We start from the raw sequence: 7,175 nt of genomic DNA, 5'->3' as shown, positions 1-7,175 counted from the left end.
TATGTTAATGTCAGCGAGCATAATTAAACTGTTACGTCGTTTTCTATTGAACTTGATAATACATATTCGACATATGGCTAATAAGTGTAACACATTGTCATTGAGTAACGAACAATTGAAAGGTGGATAAGTAGGCGGCCTCAAAATTATTACTAACATTATTTAAGAGTTATAGTTTAAATTATCTAATGCTATCGACACAAATAAAGAACATTCTACTTTTACTGTACATTAAATATTGCAAGCCCAATTGTTGGCCGTTACGCACGTTATATATATATATATATATATATATATATATATATATATATTAGAGATGGGTTTATCATATCCGAAGCCGGATCGGTTAGAATTTGACTTTGCTTCAGAGAGGAGTTGTATCCACTTAACCCTCCATCGGTCGGCGTGGTCTAGCCAGACTTTTTTCGATTTCAATTAAAAAAAAATAATACTGAAAAAATAAATGAATTTCACATTCATTTCGAAGGAGCCCAAAAAGAATAAATATTGTTTTTCATTGATATAAAACAGAAAAATAAAAATAATAAAAAATCAACGATTTTTTTATATTCTTTGATTTTTTTATATAATATAATATATAATTTTTTTTATTATAAGCAAGCTCAACACATGCAAAAGACGGTAAGAAAAAGAAAAAATCAAAACTATAAATATTTATTACTATTAATCGTTAATATATAAGACACCAAAAACTCATTTACCCCATAAAAATGCATGTGAAATGAATGGTGGTCCAGCCAGACCACTCCGACCGTTAGAAGGTGAATAAATATCCGACCGACGGAGGGTTAACAACTCTACAACTCCGACAACTTTGAAACATAATACTTGACACAAATGTGTTCTCTAGTGTGTTGTTAACATATCTAAGTATTTATTAAGAATTTGAAAATAGTTCACTACAAATCGTTCAAACATTTTTGTTCATTTTATTATAATAGTTACTATTTTATGCATTTCAATATGCATCTCAAATTGACAAAAAACTTGGGAATCAAAATCAATTTTGTAATTATTTTTGAAGAGAAAATATAGAATTTTTTGAATATGTTTATTTTTACATGAAAATAATGGAGTGAACCTTATATATGAAATAAGAAATCTTTGTGTATAATATTTTTCCCAAAATAATAATACCTCAAATTCTTTTAATATATCCTTTTCGAGAATTAATTATACATCAGGTAGTTTGACTAGCATACTATTACTTCTACACAATTATAAAATCATAATTGTGTAAAAGTTATAATATAATACCCAATATTTTTTAGCTGGTTGTATACCATAGAAAGAGCTCATTTACGGTCAAATATTATCGTATACAGGATATAGAATACAAAATAGCATTATCTGAGACTGGCTATGAGACGACAAAAAGACCACTTCTTTCGACCCAAATCCTTGTATTAGTAAAAAATCTCTGCACTTGTTAACAGATTTAGTACCAGTTTAGGGAAGTCGGATATGACAAATCCTGTGAGACAACTCCACTCGGATTCACACCGAGGGAGAAGTCGTATCGGAGTGATAACTCCGGAGTGAGTTACCCATATCTAATATACGTATATATATATATATATATATATATATATATATACTAGCTGTACCCGTTTACGCTTCGCCGTATTCTACTTTCAATTAAAAATTTAGTTTAGCTGTCCACGAATTTACCTCTCTACCAATTTACCTACTAATAGGTTTATCAATCTACCATTTTACCTTGCAATCAATTTACCTGTTCACCAGTATCCCTGCCATCTTTTTCTACATGTCTATTAATTTACCTGTCAACCTGTTTATCTGTCTACATATTCATCTATTTACCAGTTGTCTTGTTTAGCATTGTATATATCAAAGTTACTTGACTACCAGTTTACCCATCTATCAATTAACCTGTTTGCCTGTTTATCTATCTACATATGGATTTATTTACCTGTTTAACTATTTACCTGTTTACCTGTTAACCTGTCCGCCAGTTTACCTTAATAAAATAATTAATAAATTTACCTTTATAAGTTCACCTTAATAAAAATTATTTAAAAATAAGACATTGGATCTGTTTGCTCCCTGGCCATCCTATTTTACCTTGTCTACGGGGTAAAAAGAAACATGTGACAAACAGCAAAAGAAACTCATTTCTACAATGATGAATAAACTGAAAGTTTTACTGAACATAGTCAGATAGTTGCTTGTTTGATGTGTTATTTGTTGTAATATAATTGGTTTGGTTTTCACAATATAATTGCTCACACTCAAATCGGACCTTTGTGTCCCGCCCTATTCGATGATATTTGGTAGTACTGAATGATCACAATTAATGTGAAATATTAATTATACATCAAAGTTTAATGATAATTAATATTTCACGTTAATTATAATCATTGTAAATCATATTTACCTTCTACTATTATTTAAATTTGCATGTTTATATGAATTACATGTATATATTTCATCTCCATATTACTTTTTCTTTCATAATTGACGATGTGTAATATTTAGGTTATCAAAACACGCTTACGCACTTGATTAAATATACGCACATACATTTCATAATAATATCCTCATAATAAAACACATCCATCCACAATTGAACAATATAACTTTCAAAAACCCGTATATTCGGCTAACTAATAAGTTGGAAATTTCAATGAAATACCGTCCGCATTGTGCTAATTTCTATGTATGTATGAATATGTTCAGAGCTTGAAATAAAAAAATGAAATCATTTACGAGTTAGAATATTGTGGCGCAGTTGCTCCGGGTTCAAATTTGCGGCGCGGGCAACCTGATATCACGCAGTATCGATCTTCATTTTTACTTGAAAATAGATCAATATAGGTTGCTAATTGAATGTATCCATTTATGGCATTGCATCAATAAAACTAGTTGGTATTGGTATTTTGCCTTGAGGCAAGTTACATGAACTTCCCGAAATGAATAAATAATCGATTTAATTAATGAAAAATAAATTAACTTATGAGCGATTAAAAGTATTCCAAGTGGATTTATTACACATAACGAACACGTTAACTCGGAGTATTTTCTAGAAGCACATTTTGATCAAAAATCAACAATTTTTATAATTGAACCAGTTTCCGCAGGACTTTATGTTCATTAAGACCAAGTTCTCTATTGTTATACCAAGTAAGTCGTGTATTTTTAATTTTAACAAACGTCAAAAAACTACTCATTTTCTCAAACTTTGGCGAATTTTTAAAATTAAACTACTTGTCATAAGGCCGTAATATTTCAGTAAGTTCTACAAGATCATGATATATATCAGCAAAAGAAGTTCCATAAAAATCGGTTTAAATTTCTTTTTCAACAATTAATTACAAGAAAACGGTTCGGTAGATTTTCCCCTAAAACTAATCAGTATCATTCTCAACTAATATCGTTCGAAAAGTTTTTGATTTTTTAAAATCGATTCGGTAGTATGAGCTTAAATGTGGACGAAAAGTTTACCACTTTTTTCCAAATTAAAAAGAAACGGCTTGGCAGATCGTCGCACCAAACTGAAGAACGATAGTCCTCATTAAGATACATCAAATGGCTTTCAAATTTCAGAAATCGGTTCAGGCGTTTTTGAGAAAACAGCGATCAAAGATCTAATTTTGACAAATGCCAAAAAAACGATACTAATTTTTGCAATCTTTGACGAATTTTTAAAATTAAACGACTTGTCGTAGGGCCGTAATATTTTAGTATGATCTATAAGACTATGGTGTCTACCGTCAAAAAAATAATAATAAAAATCGTCGAAAAAAATTTTTTAGCACGTTATTACATGAAAACGGCCCGTCCTATCTCTACCAAAAACTAATCAGCACGATTCCCAACCAATATCTTTCAAACGGTTTTTGAATTTTCAAAATCGATTCAGAATTGCGAGCTAAAACGTGGACGAAAAATTTGTCACTTTTCTGCTAGTTTTAAGGAAACGGCTTGGCCGATCGTTGCACAAACAATAATCCTCATCAAGGTACATCGAATGGCTTTTAAATTTTTAAAATCGGTCCAGCCGCTTTTGAGAAAACGTCGATTTACAGCAAAAAATCTGTTCGCACATACACACACACAAACTTTTTCCAAATTTGGTCTCATTCGATTCAGAATAGCTTAAAACGTCGAGAAAACATAAAATTAGCAAATCGGATTTTTCGATGAGAACATAAACTTCTCCTTCGGGAAGTTAATGAAGGAAATCTTCACTGTTTAGCAAAGGCGCAACCAATGAGTTGCTCATTAATTAAAAATATATCTCACAGATAAGATACTCATTCTCGACATTACATTAATAACATAAAGTAAATATTAACTGTTAATAGAAGGACAACCAGTGAGTTGCCTTCTAATAAAAAAAAATATGTTGGTGCCCAGATAGTAGCGGACAAGAAAATTTGCTTTTAAAAAATACTCCGAGTTAATGTGTTCGTTCGTTCGTTTTCAATGATGTGTAATAAATGCACTCGAAATACTTTTAATTACTCATAAATTAATTTATTTTTTATTGATTAAGTCGATTATTTACACATTTCAGGAAGTTCATGTATCTTGCCTTAAGGCAAAATACCATTACCAACTAGTTTGTGTATATTTTGCATCTTTTATTTAGGAAAAATTGTATCTATAGTATATTAGTGCATTTTAAAACGAATATTAAGTTTTAAGATATAAAATTGAACTAGAAATAATTTATTACACACATACAAATATATAAAAATAATATATAAATAAATATATTTATGTAACGCATACACAAATATCAAATTATTTAAAATATAGTGCTTTACTAAGTGTTTACATGGAATTAATTAATGGACGCGCGCTGCGAACACTCGAGCAGTGCTCTGACTGCTCTACTCGTCTTTGCAATTGAGAGACGACTTACGCATGACTTACGCGGCTGTTCTATGAGCGCGAGCGTGTACTTGCTCAGGTTTTTTCAACTTTTCAATAGACTTCCACATGGACTAAAACTAAATTTTGCATAGCATAAGAAAAACGAATAACCATTCTAACGATGCTAATTAAAAATTAGTCCAAACAGCCGCACTACCCGAAAATTTGAAACAAAAAATTATTTTCACTTTTTCATAGACGAATTTTCTCGAAAATACCTATAAAATGGCTTCAAAATCATTTATATACCAGGGTGGGACCAATTCTGTATGGAAACACGATCAGACCCTTTTCGTCGAGATTTTTTTTTTAAATTTTTTTTGTGTGATTAATTTTTGTATGTTTGTGGCCGTGGCCGTTTTTGCTGGCGGTTGCCATGTTGTTTGGTGCATCGTTTGCTTGCTTGTGGCCGTTTTGTATGGCGATTGCCGTGTTTGTTTAGTGCATTGTTTGCTTGCGCGGCCGTGGCCTAGTGTGTATGGCGGTTGTCATATTGTTTGCTGGTGCTCCCTGTCTGCTGCCGTGATGCTTATAATTGACTCACTGTTCAGGGTGTTCGATGTCAGAGTCTCCATTGTAAGTACTAGAACGTGCTGTATTTTTTGGTCACTTGTAAACTATGCACATGTTTTACTTCCTTCTCACTTTCGGCGTTTGTTTCTTTTTATTCACTTTATGGGTCACCAATTATAGAACATGTGCTTCTATATCAAATGTATTTTATTAACTTCCCGAAGGAGAAGTTTGTTTTCATCAAAAAATCCGATTTGCTAATTTTATGTTTTCTCGACATCAAGCCATTCTGAATTGAATGAGACCAAATTTGAAAAAGTATGTGTGTGTGTGAACAGATTTTTTGCCGTAAATCGACGTTTTCTCAAAAACGCCTGAACCGATTTCAGAAATTTAAAAGCCATTTGATGTATGAGGACTATCGTTCGTCAGTTTTGTGCGACGATCTGCCAAGCCGTTTTTTTGTAATTTGGAAAAAAGTGGTAAACCTTTCGTCCATATTTAAGCTCATACTACCGAATCGATTTTAAAAAATCAAAAACTGTTCGAAAGATATTAGTTGGGAAGGATTCTGATTAGTTTTAGGTGAAAATCTACCGAGCCATTTTTTTGTAATTAACTGTTGAAAAAGAAATTTATGCCGATTTTTATGGAACTTTTTAAAATTCATCAAAGTTTGAAAAATCGAGTAGTTTTTTGACGTTTGTTAAAGTTAAAATTAGACGATTTACTTGGTATAACAATAGAGTACTTGATCTTAATGAACATACTAAATCATTAAAGTCCTACGGAAACTGGTTCAATTAAAAAATTGTTTATTTTGAAAATTTGTTTTTAGAAATACTCCGAGTTAACGTGTCGTTATGTGTAATACATCCACTCGGAATACTTTTAATCACTTATAAGTTAATTTATTTTTTATTAATTAAATCGATTATTTATACATTTCGGGAATTCGTGTAACTTGTGTAACTTGTCTCAAGGCAAAATACCAATACCAACTAGTTATAATGAAATAGTAACAACACTATGTTATAAAATGTACATCTCGGCGGACTATTGTAAATTCATTAAATTTACTAAATGTCCTTTACTGGACAGTTGTGTAATAAAAGATAATAAAAAAAAAAAAAAAAATGTACATAAATTTGAGTATTGAAAATGAAAGGGAAAAGTATTGTAATTTATGATAGAGTAACTTAACTTATAACTCATATTATCTATGCTGCACTTTGGTCCTCGCGCAGTGCTGCCAACATGACGAGCCAAAGATAATGTTCAACTGTCAAATTGATGTGCGTTGTGGGGTTGCCAGGTCGCTACAGTCTTAAGCGCATTAGACGTCAGATTTGACATTTCATATTTGGAGCTGTCATGGCTATCTGTCAAATCGTTGTCATGCTGACAATTTTATAACAAATTTTAATTAAGAAAATTATTTATATTTATTTATTTAGCAAAATTCTATTCAAATATATGAACGTGATTGTGAAGATACATTACAAATTTTTACTTTTTAGTTTTATAATAATATATTGAGCATTTCATAACAAGGAAAAAGTAAATTGATAGTTTCCGTTCCGTTTGCATTGTTTTCTGCAGTTAATCGTATTTAATATTCTAGTAATGGAAGAAAATGCAAGAGTACCAGTTTTTGTGTTTCCAACAGCTTTAACATTTTATACCAAAAGTAGACAAACTCACAACAAATTTTATCTCTCTATAACCCATATGAAGTG

This window comes from Ctenocephalides felis, unplaced genomic scaffold (assembly GCF_003426905.1).
Source record: "Ctenocephalides felis isolate EL2017-DRISC unplaced genomic scaffold, ASM342690v1 CF-g0.4_SCAFFOLD_01886, whole genome shotgun sequence".
NCBI lineage: Eukaryota > Metazoa > Arthropoda > Insecta > Siphonaptera > Pulicidae > Ctenocephalides > Ctenocephalides felis.
Note: the sequence above shows the minus strand (reverse complement) of the source record.